This window comes from Apodemus sylvaticus, chromosome 13 (genome assembly GCF_947179515.1).
Source record: "Apodemus sylvaticus chromosome 13, mApoSyl1.1, whole genome shotgun sequence".
In the NCBI taxonomy this organism is placed as follows: domain Eukaryota; kingdom Metazoa; phylum Chordata; class Mammalia; order Rodentia; family Muridae; genus Apodemus; species Apodemus sylvaticus.
In genome coordinates this window covers 22,041,803-22,063,101 of record NC_067484.1, presented here as the reverse complement: position 1 = coordinate 22,063,101, position 21,299 = coordinate 22,041,803, and the positions used below count along the sequence as shown (strand labels likewise).

General features: G+C 45.6%; 1 protein-coding gene across 3 annotated transcripts in view; it reads left to right on the top strand.

Annotated features, from left to right (window-relative positions):
• The first annotated feature begins 7,307 nt into the window (after window positions 1-7,307).
• Dym (dymeclin) overlaps window positions 7,308-21,299 on the top strand; it is a 262,686-nt gene continuing 248,694 nt past the window's right edge. The window contains exons 1-2 of one of the 3 annotated variants that reach the window (XM_052155710.1): window positions 7,308-7,568; window positions 19,185-19,250. The gene's annotated coding sequence lies outside the window, so the exon portion shown is untranslated. The remainder of the gene's footprint in view (window positions 7,569-19,184; window positions 19,251-21,299) is intronic. The other 2 variants (XM_052155709.1, XM_052155711.1) reach the window with 2 other exon arrangements.

Below are 21,299 nucleotides of genomic sequence, written 5' to 3'. Positions count from 1 at the left end.
TCAGTAAGTCCAGTCCCAGTGACTCTGAAGCACCTTGAGAGCCCCTTTGGCACCAGGGATGCATGTGATGTACATACATGCAGACAAAACACTCCTCCACATACAGAAATCTGAGACAGACCAGCACCGTCTATCATTTACAACCTGTACCATCAACTTATCTTCTTATTTACCATCTACTTATCATCTGTCATCTGTTGTCGGTCTTTGCATCATCCAGCTATTAGCTTCATCTAGATACTTAGCAATCATCTAGTATCTATTATACTTAGCCACACACTGTGGTTCTCAGGAGTTACCTGTCTCCACCTGTCAGTGCCCATTTGCTAAGCTGATTCCAAATGCAATCTAGTTTTTAGTTCTGAAACACAAGGAGTCTACGGCTGTTGCTCCATGCCTATAATCTCAGCACTTGGGATCTTTCGGCAGCAGCATGCCCGAGAGTTCAAGGCCGCCCTGGTTACAGAGTGCAACCCTGTTTTAAACAAAACTGACGAAAAAGAGCCACTCAGCATATAAGCCAGGTGTTGTGAGGAAAGCAATTACAGAGATAGTATATACTTCGTGAAAGAAGAGAATGGGCCCACAAATATTAATGACATGTTTCATCAAGAAAATGCACATTAGAACCACAGTGGGAACCTACCAGAACTGTTGAAAATTTAAGATCAAGTGTTGTGAGGGTATAAGTATTTTTTCGTTTTTTTTTGTTTGTTTGTTTAACATATATGGAGGTTTTGCCTGAATGTATGTCTGCATGCCACTTGCATGCCTCTGCTGCCTGAGGAGGCCTGAAAAGGACGTCGGATCCCCTGGAACTGAAATTACAGACACCTGTGGGTCACCATGTGGGTGCTTGGAATTGAACCCCAGTACTCGTCGAGAGCACTCAGAGCTCCTAACTGCTGGTGCCCTCTGCAGACCTCCAAAGTCCAGGTTTATAGGGTACCAGTAGGTGTCAGCTGGGCACAGGTGCTTCTAATTGCCTGAACAGGAGAACCAGTCAGGAAAGGGTGGTCAGAGCTGGCAGAGGAGTTGGGAGGAACAGAGAGCCCACCAAAGTCGCAGGAGGGTCAATCAAACTTGTTAAAATGTTTCAGTTCAGGTGGTCGCTGCAGGCTGCTTGCAGTGCTGCTGCTTGCTTGAGTAGGTTCTTGTTTGCTGGCTTCAGCTGCAGTGTAACTCCCACAGCATGGTGCCAGTTAATAGTGATCCCTCCCCTACTTCTCTGCAGAACCTATCTCATCTGGGTGCTTTGTGAGGTCCTCCCAGGGCTTCTGATCCTGGTGACCTTGGCCTAGCTCCTTTGGGGTGTTAGCTGTCTGTCACAGGCTGCTGTCTGTCACAGGCTGCTGTCTTTACGTCACCATCCTCCCAGGGTGCCTTGTAAGACACCACTAAAGATGTGGGAGTAGAAACAACTGTAATGCAATCAGAAATGCTAAGACGCTAAGGCACCGAATTACAGGCATCTCTTCCTGTGACATTTTACTGGTTCTTAAAAAGGACTGTTCAGTGACCTCGTTGAATACCTAGTGACTCTAGGGTAAGGTGTCCTCCAGGAAGCCACCCACAACCAACTGTGCCACACACAAAATGTACAAAAACCATAGAAAAATACAGATAAGTCATAAGGCCAGCAGTTCATGCTGTTAGCTTCTGGGAAGTTCATTTTTGCCTAATTAGACTTGCAGAGACATTAAATAATTACATCCTGTAAAAGAACGTGACAGGAGAGATGTCTTAGCACGGAAGGGCACTGGCTATTCTTCCAGAGACCTAGGTATAAGTCCTAGCATCTAGTGGTGGGTCATAACTGTCTGTAACTCCAGTTCCAGGGGACCTGATGCCTTTTTCTGGTCTTCTCAGGTGACCAGACATGCAAGTAGTGTGCAGACATACATGTAGGCAAAACATCTATATAGAAAATAAAAATGAAGTTAAAATTTAAGATAAAAGCCTGCTCAGGAGCTGGGAAACTGGCTCTGCCCCTTACTGGCTGCAGCACAGGAGAATGGGCCCTACACCTTGCCTGGGCAGCACAGTAGATTTGGCTCTGTTTGCTGGGTTTAGAGGTGAGCTGCCCCAAGGGCATGAGAGTCAGAGAGCTGCCCCTGGCCCTGGCATCGGAGGAGCTAGCTGGGGCTGTGCTGAGAATTCGCCCTGGCAGTGTGAGCGTGGAGAGCTGGTAAGCCGACTAGCTTAGCGCCCAGGTCCAGGTCACAGGCTTTGAGTGAGCCTGCATCTGCCCCAATGGTGAACCACTGCTGGAGCACGGGAAGGGGCCAGCCCTGCAGATCCAAGCAGCAGGAGCTCCATGCCACAGGGCCACAACAGTGAGGATTCCTAGTGGAGCAGGGTTGATTGTACAGCAGAGGCTTGATAGCAGAGCAGAAGTCAGAGCCTTGACCCAACGCGATGACTCACCCCAGTGAGCATCTGCAAGTAAAGGAGTGTGGACTAAAGGATATACCTGAGACACGCTGGGGCACACTGCTGCTTCAGGAAGGTTGCAAGGGTAAAGGGCAGATGTGAACAGATGAGGAGATGATTGGGATTGGGGTGCAAGATGTGAAATCCACAAAGAATCAAAAATAGGTAATTTAAAAAAAAAGCATGATCTAATGTGATTGAAATAGATTTTTACCTATATTAGCTCAAGGTCACAAATAACTAAATCTGATCACTCTGTACCACAAGCAGTTCTCTTTTTTTCATATCTTACTAGATAATTTATTTGTATCCAGTGTTAGAGGTCCACCCTGTCATCTCTGGAAGGCATCTACCCTAAATACCATCATCACCCTGAGATTTAAGTTCTAATAGGCAAGTTTTGGTGGGATACATACATTGGAACCATAAGGTGCCTATTCTGAAATGTCCTCATGACCATTATTTGAATCAATAGAGTTGGACATTTTAAAGTGATGTCCAGCTTAATGAGTTTGTTTGTTTGTTTCGCTTTTGCAGGCTTCAGGATTGCACCAGAGCATTGCACATTTGCACAAGCAAGCTAGGTTTACAGATGTGCTCCACCAGATGTGCGGCCAGCAGCTGCTACTTTAGAGCATTCCTAGTTTGCTCTAAGTTGTTGTCAGAGTATCCTGACACAGCAATAGGGAAGAAAAGAAGGACAGCTGGGTGTTGCTCACACAACAAAAACTTAGATGCACTCATTTTTGAGCAAGGAATAGGACTGCAAAGACCGGGCAGTGGTGGCACACACCTTTAATCCCAGCACTTGGGAGGCAGAGGCGGGCAGATTTCTGACTGTGAGGCCAGCCTGGCCTTGTCTACAAAGTGAATTCCAGGACAGCCAGGGCTACACAGAGAAACCCTTTCTCGAAAAAACAAAAACAAAACAAAACAAACAACACCCCCCCCCAAAAAAAAACCCCAAAACCAATTGTTTGCCACTAACCACAGTTGGCTCTGAACTCTCAATTCTGCTACCTCTGCCTCCAAAAGAAAATCTTTGTTTTGAAGATCAATGGATATTACAAGAAAATTACTTTGATTGTATCTAATAATAGACCATCAATGTATCTGAAGCAAATACCAACCAACAGAACCAGAGCACAGACCAATGTCCTGCCGTAAGAGCTAGAGGCAGTAGAGCCTATCTTCACCCCGTCATCCAGGAGCTGAGGATGCAGCCCAGAGGGGCAGCATTTGCCCAGCTCGTGCTGAATTTGGTCTCCAGCGCCACAAGTCAACAAACCTCATAATCTACCATGGACAGAACAACCAGATAGGACATGGGAGACTTGAGCTATGTAGTGAGTCGTAACAGACACAAAAGCACGATATTTTCTTTAAATGCATGCTCTCTCCAGGACCAAATACAGGACTGAACTCACAAGTTAAACTTCAATAAATTAAAAAAAAATCCATGACAGCTGTCACAGACATTATGACACAGGGAAAAGCATAACCCTCACATAAATTGTGGTGTCAGCAGAGTGTCAGCCAGGTAAATGTGGTAAACATTCCCATGAGTTCAAAGTCAAGGTGATTCCATGACTTTGGGAATTTTTCCTGAAAGGCTGCCGTGGTATTCACCATTGCTTTTGGAGTAGCTTTGCGTTGGTTCCAATGAATTTTGCTTTAATACCAGAGGGAATGTATTTTTATATCTGCAGATGCAAATTCCACTCTGTAGATGCTGGGGAATCTGCAAATTTCAACTAGTTAATTTTCAAAATCAATTTGTTCAAAAGCTATTCCTCTGGGGCTGGACTTAAGCTATGCCAGCTGTTCTTTTCCTTCATGGTAATTGAGTAGTGTGTGTGTGTGTGTGTGTGTGTGTGTGTGTGTGAAGCCTGCAACTCTACTAGTCCTTAAGTGTCACAAAGTCAGGACCAAGTCGAGAGCACAATGCAACCAATTCTTGTTTGTTTATTATCTCTGCTTATTTGGCTTGACTCAGAATCACCTAGAAGATTGAGACATGCCCCTGTGTTTCTGGAGAGGATTAACTGAGCCTCAGATTACCTGGAGATTAACTGAAGACTCGATGTGAATGTGGGTGGCACCATTCCAAAAGTCAAAGGGCACACTGTTTCTCTTTTTTTATTCTCTCTCTCTCTCTCTCTCTCTCTCTCTCTCTCTCTCTCCTTTTCTTTTTTGAGACAGAGTTTCTCTGTGTAGCTCTGACTATCCTGTAGACCAGGCTAGCCTCGAACTCAGAGATCTCTGCCTTCCTCTGCTTCCTGCACACTGGGATTAAAGGTATGAAGCACCACCACCTGTCTGGACACACAGATGGAATCCTCTCTCTTTGCATCCTGGCTGGATAAGGAAAAAGTTAGAAGCCACCATATCTCCCCACCTCTCTCTGATCTTTATGTTTGAGTGTATGGTGTGTGAGCATGTGTTTGTGTGTGTGATCTCAGGTTAATGCATGGTATGGCGTGTAGAGATAAGAGGACAACCTCAGAAGTCTTTGCCTTCCATTTTGTTTGAGATTTTGAGACAAGGCCTCTAGTTTTCTATTGTGTGTTCCGTGTTAGCTAGTGAAAGTGCTTCCAGAGATTCTATATATCCATTCCCAACCCCACCTCACCCTATAAGCACTGTGACTGCAGACATGTGCTGCTGTACACAGCTTTACTTGAGTTCTGGGATTCCAGCTTGGGTACTCACACATACTAGCATTTTGTCTCATTTGGATTTTATTGCTGTGATCAGACACCATGACCATTTAATTGGGGCTGGCTTACAGGTTCAGAGGATCAGTCCATTATCATCAAGGTGGGAACATGGCAGCATCCAGGCAGGCATGGTGAAGAAGGAACCAAGAATTCTACATTGTCATCTGAAGGCTACTAGCAGAATACTGACTTTTAGGCAGTTGGGACTGGAGTATTAAAGCCCACGCCCACTGCGACACACCTACTCCAACAATGCCACACCTTCTAATAGTGCCACACCTTGGCCCAAGCATATGCAAACCATCACACACTTTATCACTGAGACAGCACCCCACCCCTGGTTTTGGTATTTTAAGACAAGGTGCCATGTAGTTCAGGCTGGCCTTGAACTTGCTACGTAGTCAAGGATGACCTTGAATTCTTCTCTCTCTCTCTCTCTCTCTCTCTCTCTCTCTCTCTCTCTCTAGTTTTTTTTTTTTTGATTTATTTATTTATTCTGAATACAGTATACTGCCTGCATGTATGCCTGCAGGCCAGAAGAAGGCAACAGACCTGATTAGAGAAGGTTATGTGCCTCCCAGTGGTTGCTCAGGACCCCTGGAAGAGCAGCCAGCCTTCTTAACCCCTGAGCCATCTCTCCAGCCCCTTGTTGAATTTTTCTGACTCCATGTCTTAGGGATTTACTACTGTGAACAGACACCATGACCACGGCAACTCTAATAAGGACAACATTTAATTGAGGCTTGCTTACAGGTTCAGAGGCTCAGTTTATTATCATCAAGTGTGGGAACATGGCAGCACCCAGGCAGGCATGGTGCAGGAGGAGCTGAGAGTTCTCCATCTTCATCTGAAGGCTGCTCATGGAAGACAGCTAGGCTGAAGGGGTTTAAGCCCATCTCCACAGTGACGCATCAACTCCAACAAGGCCACACCTCTTTATAGTGCCACTCCCTGGGCCAAGCATATACAAACCAACACACTCCACTTCCCAATTGTTAGGCTTACAGGTGTCAATCATGATGTCTACCTTCACAAACATGTTTTTGCATAAGCAGGCATCTGTACCATCCCTTTCAGAGGCTGGCCCTTGTAAAGTGCCTTCCTATTTTTAGCCAGCTCCCCAGGCACCTTGTATTTTAGTATGCTTCGTTGTTCCGCTGCAAGCTCAGTGAATTTACTGGCGATTGATACAGGAAAAGAAAATGTCTATGCTGGTCGAATGGCTCAATGGGAAAGGGTGCTTGCCATCAGTCCCAGTGAGCCGAGGCCATCACAGGATCCATATGGGTAGAAGGAGAAAAGCAGCGTCCATGAGTGAGTTGTCCTTCATTCTCCTTACTTGTACTGTGCACGCACACACTCTCTCCAATTAATGTAAAAGTAAGTCTGATATTTATACAGCACTTTGCAGAGGACATTGGCACATGGTGATTATATAATAAAGGTAATAGTGATCGCTGTTTCATAGGGTTATTTGGAAAAATAAATACAGTATCATATAGCACACAGGAAACAGTCCATAATGTGAATGGTTATTAGCATAATGGCTGCAATTTGTAAGTATTTTAGATGAGGAATGGTAAATACTCAAGGGTATTAATTTGGTGATCTCAGTTCATTTGACTTCAAATTCTCCCTTTGTAGCAGAATGGCCTTTTGGGTACCTAGATTACAGGCTCAAATTCCATAGGTTTTTGTTTTGAGATTGGGTCTTGCTATGAGGCTGTGGCTGGCTTCTGATTCATTATGCAGCCCATACTGACCTTGAACTCTGAACAGTCCTCCTTTAGCTTCTCAGGTAAATACCGTATTTTGATGCTACACAGTACTGATTTTCATTCTGGTGCAACTCATCCTGATTATATTGCTGAAATGTCTAGATTTTTCTGTTAAAAATATTTTATTTTTTAATTTGACAAAGTCCACAAAAGATTTGTTTGACATTGGTGTGATTATCCAGCAGGAATTAACTGGCCCTTTAATCTCAATTAAGTCAACAGTACAGGCGCTCTCAGTCAAGTCCCAGGAGCCTAGAGTTTTTGGTTTCTGCACTTTGCCACGTGGCTACGTGGTTGCCCGGGAGACGCTAGAGAGGATGGAACGCCGGAAGGACTACATTTCCCAGAAGTACACGCGCTCAGCGTGCCACGGGACCGCCCGCTGCTGGCGCGCGCTTAGCCGTTCGGTCCCCAGCCGCGTCCTCCGTCGCTTCCCTCTTCTCACCCCAGCTCCTGCGTCGCCGCACCGACAGCCTCTGGGGCCAAAGCGCGGTCGGAGCCGGAGCTGCAGCCGCTGACCTACGGAACCATGGAGGCCTAAGCCAGCGTGCATACCCGGGCCCCTGTGCGCCCGCACTCCCGCTCCCTTGCTGCCTGCCCGCCGCGGCTGGAAGCGGAGTCCGCGCCGCTGACACAGGTGGGCTTCCCCCGGCACGGCACCGCCCCGCGGGGTCTGAGCCGGAGGTGACCGGCCGCGCGCCGGAGGGCTGCGGTCTCGGAAGGTTGGGCCGCCCGGAGCGGTGCAGAGCTCGGCGGGCCTCATCCGCCCGCCCCCTCGGCGCCCGGGAGTGCAGAACCAAGTGAACCGGACCCCTGGCCAGCCCGCCGAGACCTAGGGGTTGCCGGAACGGCTGGAGCTTCCGGACACTCCGGACAGCCGAGGTTGGCTGGACAAATGGGCGTGTGATGGGCAGGGCGATCCGTAGTGTGTTGAGGTCTGACACACGCTTTTATTGCGATATCATTCTATACTGTAAAAATACAAGAACCCCTGAAGTACAGCTCACTAGCTTTTAGTCTGTTCACATGATCGTGCCTCCTTACAGCAATCCCTCAACATTTTTATCTCCTCGAAAGAGATCTGTACCCATTTGCAACCGCTCCTACTCCCTCCTTTACGTCCTGCAACCATTGGTCTATTTTTTTGCCTTGGTGGATTTGCTTGAGTCATTGGGTGTTAGCTGAAGGATGCAAAGGGCCACATTGGGCATGAGGGAAGTAGAGCCATAAAGCAGGTGGACGAAAGTACTGGACCACAGCGGAGGATGATTGTGACAGGGCTAGCAAAGCCCTACCCTGACTGGGGATAGAGGAAGTGGAATCCTTGAAGGTCTAGAGAGGAGGTTTGGGGCAAGAAGATGAGGAAACGGGAGTGGAGTTGGTGAGGAGCAGTGTAGGCTTCCTACAACCAGGTGCTTGTGCCTGAGTTGAGGGCTCAGTCGTGGAAGGCAGTTTGTAGAAGTAGGTGAATGGTTGCAGCAGGGGATGAATTGAAGTTCATGGGTTTCTAGAACGACTCTCCTGCTCTGGAGTTTTTAGATAATCTTCTTGGCAACTCAAAGAAACTGGACAAGGGGTAAATATCCCCATCTAGAAAATGAAGATCCGGCCTTTTAGAGGTTGGGGTGCTTGGCTGAGCTCCCAAAGTTAGTAAGTAGCTGTGAGTTCAAGGCCAGCTTGATCTGTAGAGTGAGTTCCAGGCCAGACAGAGCTATACCGAGAAACCTTATCTTAATAAACAAAACAAAAGCTGGGCAGTGGTGGCACACGCCTTTAAACCCAACACTTGGGAGGCAAAGGCAGGTGGATTTCTGAGTTTGAGGCCAACCTGGTCTACAGAGTGAGTTCCAGGACAGTCAGGGCTACACAGAGAAACCCTGTCTCAAAAAAACCAAAAATAAACAAACAAACAAAGTGTTAGAGTATGTATATTAAGCAGTCTGTATTTGGTTTGTTAAGGTGTTGTTGCTTTGTGGAAAGTTTCAGACAGGCTGGAGTTCTCAACCTCCCTAGTGCTGCCACCCTTTAATACAGTTTTTCGTGTCGTAGAGACCTCCCAACCATAAAATTGTTTTCATTGCTGTTTCATAACTGTGATTTTGCTACTGTTATGAATTGTAATGTAAATTTGTTTTGCCTGATGGTCTTAGGTGACCCTTGGGAAAGGGTCGTTTGACCCTAAAGGGGTCCCGACCCACAGGTTGAAAACCAGCGGAGGTATAACTCAGTAGTGGAAGCCTTGCCTGGCATGCACAAGGTTCTGGTTGTGACCCTCAGCATCGTGAGGAAATAAAAGAAGAACAAATATTGAACTAAGATAATGCATTCTCATGTACCATTATGAGCTCCAACGATGCCAGTTTAGTTCTATCTGCCTTCCTATTCACGCCCATTCTTCCGCATAATTATCTTAAAGTAATGGTTAAGTGTAGCCTTTCAGTAATACCCGCAGGAGGTTGATGTCCATTGCTCTTCCTTTAATACCTGTACAATACCACCAGCATACTTACAATAATACTAGCTTCTCAATGTCATCAATATCTAGAAGGACTTGGTCTTAAAAGTCGGCATCCTTTAAGATTTTATTTATCTTTGTGGAAGAATAGTTTGAGTGCACTGCAGGGGAGCGCTGCTCTCCTCGGATCCATTTGGTAAAGCGGACTGTGCAGTACAAATGCATCTGTGTCTCACTTGATGAAACACAGAGTTTCCCTCTATGTTGGAACATGGAATTTGGGATAATCTGAGTCTGTAACCCCAGGCATTGGTCACTTAGAATGGCTTTAGAATAAACCATATTTTATTCCCTTGAAGATCAAGCATATAGCGGCTCTGGCTTTTCCAGTAACTCCTGCTGACCTTCAGTTCACTGTACAAATGAGTGTGGCTCATTCTGTGCGAACCAACAAAACAGTGTCACAGCTAACTCTGTCTTTTGTTATTGTTGGTTCCCTCTCTTCCTCTTCTTCCTCTTCCTCCTCCTTCTGCTCCTCCTCCTTTTTGGAGTTTTGAGACAGGGTTTCTCTGTATAGCCCTGGCTGTCCAGGAACTAACTCACTCTGTAGACCAGCCTGGCCGCAGTCTCAGAAATCCTTGTGCCTCTGCCTACTGAGTGCTGGGGTTAAAGGTATTTCCTGCTCCTAAGGATACACATGATTGAATCAATATCATACAATAATCCAGGATAATCTCATATAGTGTTGCTTATTTTTTAAATTATTATTATTATTGTTGTTGTTGTTAATTCTTACTTGGGCGCTGGTCATCTGAGGTCAGTTCATGTTTGTTTGGCAAATACTTCCCTGGTGGAGCATCCCCCCAGCTCCCACTTTCTTTGTCCTTAATTCAATCACATCTTTGAAGTCTCCCCACTTCCCTTGAACTTCTCTAAAAAAACTTTTGTGCCACAGCCTCCCAAGTACTGCATTAGAGGTTCAAGCAGCCATGCCTGGATTTTATGGCTGTAGCATAATCTTGAGTTACGCAGATGACATGTGGTGGCTTTGGAGCCCGGTATTCTGCCTATCACAAACATGCTTTGGTACAAATGTAACAATCTTTAAGTCAGGGATGCAGATGCTGGGCTAGTCAGAGCAGAAAGCTCTGGCCTTTGACTTTTCGGTGACCGTAAGCAAGCGCTGAGTGGTACCTGTGGTACTTGCAGTGCCACTGTGGTAAATGAGAGCTCTCAAAGTGAGTAATCAGAAAGCAATCCAACGCCATGTGACAACCCCCCCCCCCCACCTTTCCTTAACGGGGTCTGACTACATAGCCAAGGCTGTTCATCATAATTTTAAAATGTTAGATGCTTATAATCAGAATCCATACCTGCACACGTCATACACATTTACATACTCAGACACATGTGCGTGCACACTCTCTTTCTCTGGGGTGGTGCTTGTTCTCATGTATGAGGTGAGAAGACTAGGACTCTCTGGGACACGCCTCATTCAGCAGGAAAAGAAGGTGCTCGCAAAGGGACTATTTGCAGGCAGGCTGAGTGGCCGGGTATTTGGACTTGAAGTGCCCTGTCAAGCACTATGACTCAGCTGTATATGGGTGAGCGCTGTGGGCCAGAAGGCAGAGTGACTGACAGGGTGCAGAGTGACCGACAGGGTGGCAGATGCTCCTTTCCTTCCTGGGACAGAGGTGGAAAGGCTTTGTGGCAGTCCCAGTGTGCTGCCCTGCTCCACATTGCTAAAGAGCTGAGGAAGTCGCCCTGCCATGGGCGGTTGTGAGGCACTGGCTCCTGAGGATGCCGCCTCTTAGGGGCTTTTAACAGTGAGGCAGTGGCAGTTGTGACTAGCTGCTCCTGTCTTCAAGCTCACTTTTCCCAGTAATTCTTTATTTTTAAAGCAGGGCTAAATTTTCTCAACTTAATGTTGTGCTGGTAAATAGTTTATATATTATTGTTATATTATTTATATCAAAACTAAACTGATTGCGCGCGCGCGCGCGCCTGCGCGTGTGTGTGTGTGTGTGTGTGTGTGTGTGTGTGTGTGTTTTCTTTACCAAAAGGCTTATTCTTTTTCTTCCTTTTGTATTTTGAAGTCTTCAGGGGAAAAAACGATTTTTTGAGACAGTCTTATTCAGTAGCCCTGCCTGGTCTGGATTTGGCTTTGTAGACCAGCTTGGCCTTCAACTCAAAAAATTCTCCTGCCTCTGCTTCCCAAATGCTGGAACTAAAATTGTGTGCTGGAATTAAAGGAGAACCCTGGCCAGCTGACTTCTATATCTTTTGGGATTAGGTTTTAGTTGCAGACTTGACACATAGTAGCTCCCACTACTGTGCCTCTCACTTGATGAAAGTTCAGAGGCCCACAGTAGGAGGTATAGCAGGTCATTGTCATGGGCCTAGTGTTTTCCCATTATCCCTAGGGATGGGCCTTGATCTTTAGGTCCTAGAGGACTTCCAGAGTTGTAGCTAAAATATCCAAGCTGCAGGGAGGGGAAGGAAGTGCCTAGAAGTGACTGCCTACTTAATAGGAAACAAAAATGTATCAGTTATTTAGATAAGAATATGTCTAGTTAGGGCGGGAGCTGGGGTGGCCTTGGGCAGTTGGCACTTTCTGCCTTGCTTTGTGAGCCTCCAGGCTAATCTCCACACTTACAACCCCAGTTCTGCCATGTATTTGCTTTGGGGTGTTATTAACCACTTACCCCCTGAGACAGGGTCTTAATTTGTAGATTTAGCTGGTCTTGAACTCATGATGCAGTCTAGAAGATTAACCTCAAACTCTAGGAGATCCTCCTGCCTCAGCCTCCTGAGTGCTGGGATTTCAGGTGTGGGCCAACCACAACTAGATATTCAATCCTTTTGACTTTAGATTTTCTTATCTGCAAAATGGGACTACCATTTACTTTAGTTGCCCAGAGAGTAAAATGGAGACACCTTTAAGATCAGTCAACCAATCTATAATCAGTCATTTATATGTCTGTCTAATCATTCATGTGCCTGTATAGAGAAACCTGTCTAGGTGGTGTGAATGTAGACAGAAGAAATATATCTCTTCATGTCAGAATTGGGGTGTTGAGTTTGAGGTGTTTTGGGACACCAGCTAACAATCAGATAAATGAACCTGGCACTCCTCAGAGAGTTCTGGAATCGATTCATCAATATGTAAGAGTAGAGTTCTGATCTAGTTCACTGATCTAGAACTGGCGGGGATACATGAATTACATGGTTATAATGTTTGGGGTAAGAAAGCATGATCTGTTTGGGTGTGGTAGCAAATGTATTAATTCCCCCAGAAGTTGAGGCAGGCAGATCTCTGAGTTCAAAGCTAGCCTAGTCTATACCTCGAGTTCCAGGACAGCCAGGGCTACATAGAAAGATCCTGTCTCCCAGAAAAAAAAAAACAAAAAAAACCCCAAGAGTGTAAGCTGATACCAGTGCTTTACACAGCAAGCATCAGCAGTAGCAGAGTGCTGGGATTAAAGCCAGTTGCTTTGGCTTTTTAAGGCTTCCACTTTGATTCCCTCCCCCACTAGCCTCCACGAACTCTGTTTGGTCCTATACTGTCCCACAGGGTCTCTCTATGTAGCCCTCCCTGGCTGTCCTGGAACTCTCAGAGATTCGTCTGCCTCTGCCTCCCACAGTGCTGGAATCAGAGCATGTGGCCCCACGCCTAGTTCCACCTGGTTTTCCTCCTTAGGATTTACCAGACGCTGCTCTTCTGGCTTGGAGGTTTCTGAACCTGCTCACCTAACCCAGCCAACCACCTCTACCGTTTAAGCTTTGTGTTTCATGGGGTGACCTTGGGGCTGTTTTCCCCAGGGGTCAGTTATGGTTGGATCTTGAGTGTCCCACCAAGACTCACATGCTAGAGGCTTTGTCTTCGGGGTGGCATTATTGGGAATGTGTGGAACCACTGAGATCTGGAGCCTTGTGGGAGATCTGTAGGTCACTGAGGTATGCTCGTGAGGGTGGTTATGGGAGCTGGCCCTCCATCTTCTTTGTCCCTGTGTTGTGATGCGAACACCTTTGCCTTGTCCGCCGCATGTTCCTGCCACGAGATGCCATCATGACAGAGGTGGATACAGGAAGGTATCCACCTCTAAAACCCGAGCCAAAATAGATTTTTCTTATTAAGCTAATTATCGAAGATATTTTGATACAGTGATGAAAAGCAGATGAAAACTATTTCAAATTCTTTCCACATTATAATTTATTTTCTTTTGAGAAAGGATTTGGAAGTGCTAATCCTGCCTCAGGCTCTGGCTTGCTGGGATTACAGTTAGCATATACCAGTGTGTTAGTCTTTATAATTAGTTTCTTGTGATTTATCTGATTGTTTTACTAAATTAAATATATACCAGTTTTTCAAATCAGTTTCTTTGAAAAAGAATATCTATCTTTATGTGTATGAATATTTTCCTGCATAAATGTGTGTCTGCCATGTATATATACAGTGCTCAGGAAGGCTAGAAGAGGGTGTCAGATCCCCTGGAACTGAGTTACAGAGAGTTACGAGCTGCCACATGGGTGCAGGGAACTGGACACAGGTCCCCTGAAAAGCAGCAAATGTTCTTCAGTGCTCCACCTCTCCAGCCCATAATATTCTATTCTTGACAGTTTTAATCTTGGTCATTGGTATATAGCTAGCCACGTCGTGGGCTCTCAGATATTTGTTGAACACTTGTGATGGAGCTTGTACCAAATGGCTTTCCAGCCATGTACTGTTAATGCTTTTGTTTTTTTTTGTTTTTGTTTTTGTTTTTGTTTTTTGTATTTGAGTTGCTTATTTGGATCTGTGATTCTGAAATAGTGAATATATTTTTCTCCAATTTATTTCAAAGTTAATTTTTTCTAATTAATACTTATGTCTTGTTAGAAAAATAATACTAAACTGGGCCGGTGAGATTGCCTAGCAGGTAGCAGTGCTTCTTGTGTAAGCCTGCTGACCCCCCATGTGCGTGTTTACATGTGTGCTCCCCCTTTCTCTCTTCACACACAGACAACACTGTACACACATGTGATGGTTTGTATTTGCTTGGCCCAGGGAGTGGCACTATTAGAAGGTGTGGCCCTGTTGGAGTAGGTGTGTCACTGTGGGTGTGGGCTTTAAAGATTTATTTATTTTTAGTATTTATTTATTTATTTATTTATTTAATGTGAGTACATCTCTATCTTTATACACACCACAAGAGGGCGTCAGATCCCATTACAGATGGTTGTGAGCCACCATGTAGTTGCTGGGAATTGAACTCAAGACCTCTGGAAGAGCAGTGCTCTTAACCACTGAGCCATCTCTTTAGCCCTGGTGTAGGCTTTAAGACCCTCATCCTAGCTGCCTGGAAGTCAGTCTTCTGCTAGCAGCCTTCGGATGAAGATATAGAACTCTCGACTCCTGCATCATGCCTGCCCAAACACTGCTATGCTCCCACCTTGATAAATCTTTGAACCTGTAAGCCAGCCCCAATTAAATGTTGTCCTTTATAAGACTTGCCTTGGTCATGGTGTCTATTCACAGCAGTAAAACCCTAACTAAGACACACAGTAATAATAATTTGAAAACATTTAAAAACAAATTAATACTAACTAGAAGATAAATGATTAAAAATGACATTTCTCTGATTTGGTGACTTTTGAGCACACCTGTGACTTTGCTGCAGTAGAGGTCAGAGGAGGCTCTCTTCTAGTCTTCCTTGCTTAGTTTAGTGTTTACATGATCATCAGACGATGTGCACTGGCAAACAGTTCCCTTCAGCCACGGTGCTCCAGTTTGCTTATTTTCATAAACTTACTTATAAATCCTTGGAAAGACCCGTGAGATCAGGCCTGGGACCGCCGTCACATGGTACGCTAGCTGTTGCTGCTTTAGTTCTAAAGTTTGTTTTCCTTTCTGTCTCTTTATTTCACAGTCTTCATGGTGGTTAACATTGCAGAAGGTAACAACAATCTTAGTGCTTTTTAGTGTGATGGTCATATAATAACGTCCTATTTCTTAGAAAGTTAGAAACCTCTAAGCCTCTAGTTTGACTTCTGACCTTCCAGGTTCTTTGTGTTTGTTATTTGCCTTCTATTTTCCATTGCTTGCTTTCTTGGTTATGGAATTTCATTGACTTTATCTTTTCTCTTTACTGTTGAATTTTGTTTTGTTTTGTTGTTTGTCCAGACAGGTTTTCTCTGTATAGTCCTGGCTATTCTGGAACCTGCTTTGTAGACCAGACTGGCCTTGAACTCACAGAGATCCCTGCCTCCCAAGTGCTGGGATTAAAGGCATGGTCCACCACTGTTCGGCTACTGTTGATCTCTCCCCCCACCCCCCACTCTCTTTTCTTATTTTACTTTGATTTTTTTGAGATAAAAACTTAGTATGTATTCCTGGCTGGCCTGCATTAAGTATCTCTGAGGAGCCTCAAACTTTTAGAGATCCACCTGCCTCTGCCCTGAGGTGCTGGGATCAAAACCCAGCTTTTTATTCTGTTTTTAATGTTCGGGTCCTTTTTTATTCTTTGGTTACTCCTCTGCCCGCATATGCCTGTGTTTGCCCATGCACACTGTGTATGGCCACCTGTCTGTCTCCCGAACACTGGTGTTAGAAAACACTCACTCAGCCTGGCAGTGGTGGGTGGCGCGTGCCTTTCCCAGAACTTGGGAGGCAGAGGCAGGTGGATTTCTGAGTTCAAGGCCAGCCTAGTCTACAGAGTGAGTTCCAGATCAGCCAGGGAAACCCTGTCATAAAGAAAGTGCTCATCCTTGCCCTGGCTTCTCACACAGGTACCAGGAGTTGGACCCCAGGTCCTCCCTCCCCTGTGGCAAGCACCTTATGGGCTGAACCATCCCCCCAGACTTGAATGTTTTCATTTTTGATGCTGTCCTGTTCTTGGTTCATGAACCAGTGTGTTTGCATTGTTTAAAAAAGATTTATTTATTTTACATATATGAGTACACTGTAGCTGTCTTCAGACTCGCCAGAAGAGGGCATCAGATCCTATTATGGATGGTTGTGAGCCACTATGTGGGTGTTGGGAATTGAACCAGGACCTCTGGAAGAGCAGTCCGTGCTCTAATCACTGAGCCATCTCTCCAGCCTGTGTTTGCATTTTACCTGCTTGGGGTTGACATCTGCCTTGATACCTATGGTTCTGCAATTTTAGGGAAATTAATTAAGCATTCTTTGCTTTAATTTTTTTTTAGGCCAAGGTAGGTAGGTATTTTGAAGAAAGAACCAAATTATAAATATTTTAGGGTTTGAAAGATAAATTGAAAGATACTATAATATCTGGCTACATAGCAAGTTTAAGGCCAGCTTGGTCTATGTGAGACCCTGTCTTTTTTTTTTTTTTTAAAGATTTACTTATTTATTATATGTAAGTACACTATAGCTGTTTTCAGACACTCGAGAAGAGGGTGTCAGATCTCATTATGGATGGTTGTGAGCCACCATGTGGGTGCTGGGATTTGAACTCATGACCTTCAGAAGAACAGTCAGTGCTCTTACCCACTCCAGCCCTGAGACCCTGTCTTTAGGATACTTGTTTTTTTTAAAGCTAGGCATGCTGGTGCAGGTGCATGCTTGTAGTATAGGACTCAGGAGGCTGAGGTAGGAGGATTACCATAAGTTTAAAGCCAGTCAAATTAGTTCTGGCATACTGAGACTCTATCTTCTAAAAAGAAAAAAATAAATAAAGAACTTTTATTATTTTATTCTCAGAATTTCTTTTTAGAGTTATTCATTTCATGCCTCTGAGTGTTTTGCTTGCAGGTATATCCGTGCATCTCACATATACCTAGTGCCTGCAAAGATCAGAAGAGGGTGTCCTGTCCCCTGAAACTGTGGGGCTACCATGTTAGTGCAGGGAATTGAACCGAGTTCCTCTGCAGGAACAAGTGCTCTTAGCCACTGAGCCACCTCTTCCTCCCACTGCTGTTATTGTTATTATTATTAATTGGTAGTAGAGAGTTGTCAGTGTTGGGGGCTGGAGTGATGGCTGAACAGCGATGGGAGTTTCTACGAAGCAGTTGGGCCATCTGATGCCGGGCTCTGCAGGCAGTGCCTCTCGCTCGCTCGCTCGTCTTCAGGGTTGCAAGTGTGCTCAGCTCCCCTCTTTTTGCTCCACCCCTGTCTATCACTGCCAGTTGTTACACATCTCTAGAGATTTTATTTCAGGTTGTCTTCCTTTTTTCCTTTTATTTATTTTGTTTGTGTGTGTGTGTGTCTTTGTGTCTCTGTGTGTGTGTGCATGTGCGTGTGGAGGTCAGGACGGCTTGCAGGACTCAGTTCTCTCTCTCCACCACGGGGGTTCCAGGGATGTTCTCAGGCCGTCAGGCTTAGTGGCATCTCTATCCACTGAGCCACCTCACCAACTCCTGAGTGCATATTTTCCTTTTTTTTTTTTTTTTTTTGGAAATATTCATTGCTATCATTATCCCACACAGAACTTTTTGAGTAACATTTTGCTTTTTCAAATGCTAATTTTTTCTCTGGGCGCAGTTCTTGGCTTTTGTAATCCAGTATAGTAGTTTACTTGACTCACCATTTATTAATAATGCCTTTTTAAAATTTTGTTATCAAATGAACCATGCTGAAGTCTAATTTGGTTGTGGCCTCATTTTCCCTGGTTATTTTTGGGGAGACATTGTGTTGTGAGGAGATGCTCAGTTTGAGGTGTTCTAGTTTTCTGATCCTTGCTGGCCCTGCTGAGCGCCGTGGAGCAGGGCAGGCTGGGGTACTGCAGTGGCTGCCCAGCCTGGCAATGCTTCCTAGACGGCATTCGTCTGTCCCTGCCACGCCGTTCATAACAAACAGATAAAGGTGCGGAAGGACGCCTCAGCCTGTAGGAGCACTTCTAGCTCTTTTTTCTTTGTTTTTGTTTTTGTTTTTTGTTTTTTGTATTTGGTTTTTTCTAGACAGGGTTTCTCTGTGTAGCCCTGGCTGTCCTGGAACTCACTCTGTAGACCAGGCTGGCCTCGAACTCAGAAATCCGCCTGCCTCTGCCTTCCAGAGTGCTGGGATTACAGGCGTGCGCCACCACTGTCCGGCTCTAGCTCTTTTTTTCTTTTGAGATAGGGTCTTACTGTGTTGTCCTGGCTGTCCTGGAACTCACTATGTAGACCAAGCTGTCCTTGAACTAACAGAGTTCTGCCTGCCTCTCTCTCCTGAGTGCTAGGATTAAAGGTGTGCACTACCACTATCTGGCCACTTCTGTATCTTCTTGAAGACCCAAGTTCAGATCCCAATACCCATATTGGGCAGCTCCCAACTGTCTATAGCTCCAGTTCCAAGGGTCTTTGACACCTCTGGCCTCCAAGGGCAGCTACACACATGTGATACACAGTGCACATAAATAAAATAAAATAAAAAAATGAAGGGGGCCGGGTGGTGGTGAGTGAGTTCCAGGACAGCCAGGACTACACAGAGAAACCCTGTCTCGAACCCCCCCAAAATAAAACAACCCCCCCAAAAAAAGAAAGAAAGAAAAAGAAAGGGGATGGAAAAATGGCTCATTGGTTAAAAGCCTGTACTGCTTTTGCAGAGGACTCAAGTTTGGTTCCCAGCACTCACAATGGGAGGCTCACAGAAGTTCTCACACCTCTGGCCTCCACACATACCCACACATCTGCAGGAACAGACGTGTACATAGTTAAAAACAACCAAAAAAATCTTCAAAGAACTTTAAAAAGGCGTATGACTTGGAGTCTGTTTTCTTTTCTGTTTGTGCGACAGCCTCATTCTGTAGCCACAGTTAGGGGTTAACACTCACAGCAGTCCCCCTGCCTCAGTCTCTTATTATGCCTGGCTTACAGGTTTGAGCCATCACATCTGACCTGGAGTGCTGTTGCTCTGTGTGCATCCTGGAGCTCGGTGCTGTGGTGAGTAGCAGTAGAAAGGGAAGTGGGGAACTGCATGTGGGTGCCAGGAAAAGCCTTGTAAGCAAAGAACCCAGACAGTTAAGTAATAAGGCTTTACTTATGGACACTGAAATTGTAATTTCACATCATAAAAGTATTCATTTATTTTTGGTAGCCACTTAAAAATGTAACAAGTCATTATTCCGTCAGCTGGCTGGATTGGACTCTAGGAGCACAGTTTGCACTCGGGAGCTGGGAGCAAGGCAGTCTACTTCACTGGTCCTTGAAGAGTGACAGTCAGTGTGAAGTGCAGCACAGGGCCTAAGGCACGTAGTAGGGACTGTGTAGGACTTTCCTGTCATTGCTGTCCCTGCTTAGCATTAGTATCTCAGAGCATGTTGATTTATTGGTTTTGTTTGTTTGTTTGTTTTGGTTTTTCGAGACAAAGTTTCTCAGTGTAGCCCTGGCTGTCCTGGAACTTACTCTGTAGACCAGGCTGGCCTCGAACTCAGAAATCTGCCTGCCTCTGCCTTCCAAGTGCTGGGATTACAGGCGTGCGTCACCACCGTCCGGCGAGCATATTGATTTAAATGTTATATTTTCTCTCAGAGCAGAGGGGGAGGTATTGGTATTGGCACATATCTTTAAGCACTAGGGAGGAAGATGCAGGTGGATTTCTAGACCAAGCCTGGTCTATAGAATGCAATTTAGGATAGCCAGGGCTATACTGTATCTTGAAAAGCAAATCAAAAAACATATATTTTTTACCTTTCTGAATGATTCCTTTTTCTGGTTTATTTTGGTGTCTCTATGTAATGTTAGATGTTTTTAACAGCAAAAGTCCAACGTTTGCTTTTCCTTTCCTATATAAGATTGAGACAACCCTATAACTGCCCCGCAGTTACATCGAACGGGTTACCTGGAAGGGAAGCTGGGGATGTATGGGAAGGCGGCAAAAAAGAGACCAAGATAACACCTGCTGTTCAAGGTCTCAAAGTTTAATGGAGGACTTCAAATATATAGGCAGGGGAAAACTCTTCCCCCAAAGGCTGGAAACTTCTCAGCAGAACCGGTTCAATTGCTTTACTGGTGGCTTGTGTTTCTCAGGACAATGCAGGTCCTTGAAGAACAATGGGCTTCACCTTGGTCTGAGCACTCCACCCTAGGTGGAGGGGATTATGACTAACCCAGGAGTTCCCGCTCAAAGGCTGGGAGAGGAAGTTCACATTGCTAGATGTCAAGTTCCCGCCAGGTGGCATGGCACCTTGATAAGGCTCTCTACACAACCCCTCTACCCACATGCACACACAATGCACAGTCCTGGGTTTTGTCATTTATAGTCTTGAGATGAATCTTTCTAGTCCCTGCTTGGAGGCTGGGACACCCATCATGTAACCCTGTAGCCAGCAGGCTTCATCCTCCTGCATTTACCCTCTGTACTGGCTGGTTATGTGTCAACCTGGCACAGGCTGGAGTTATCACAGAGAAAGGAACTTCAGTTGAGGAAAGGCCTCCATGAGATCCAGCTGTGGGGCATTTTCTCAATTAGCGATCAAGGGGGGAGGGCCCCTTGTGGGTGATGCCATCCCTGGGCTGGTAGTCTTGGGTTCTCTAAGAAAGCAGGCTGAGCAAGCCAGGGGAAGTAAGCCAGTAAGAAACATCCCTCCATGGCCTTTGCATCAGCTCCTGCTTCCTGACCTGCTTGAGTTCTAGTCCTGACTTCCTTTGGTGATGAACAGCAATGTGGAAGTGTAAGCTGAATAAACCCTTTCCTCCCCAACTTGCTTCTTGGTCATGATGTTTGTGCAGGAATAGAAACCCTGACTAAGACACCCCCTATTTCATTGCCTTTCCCATCTTTGGTCTTAGAGCCCTAGGTCCTTGTAGTCTGTCTTCTGTTCCCATGGACAGGGCCTCACCGGCAGCCCTACACCTTGTTTGGACTGCTTGGTGTCATGTCTGCATTTCTGTAATCTTCCCAGGGTTCTGTGCAGTGAGTTGGCTCACTCACGTCAGTGTCCCTGCAGGCAGACTCTTGGGGTGGGCCTCCTCAGCTGTGTTGGGTAGGAT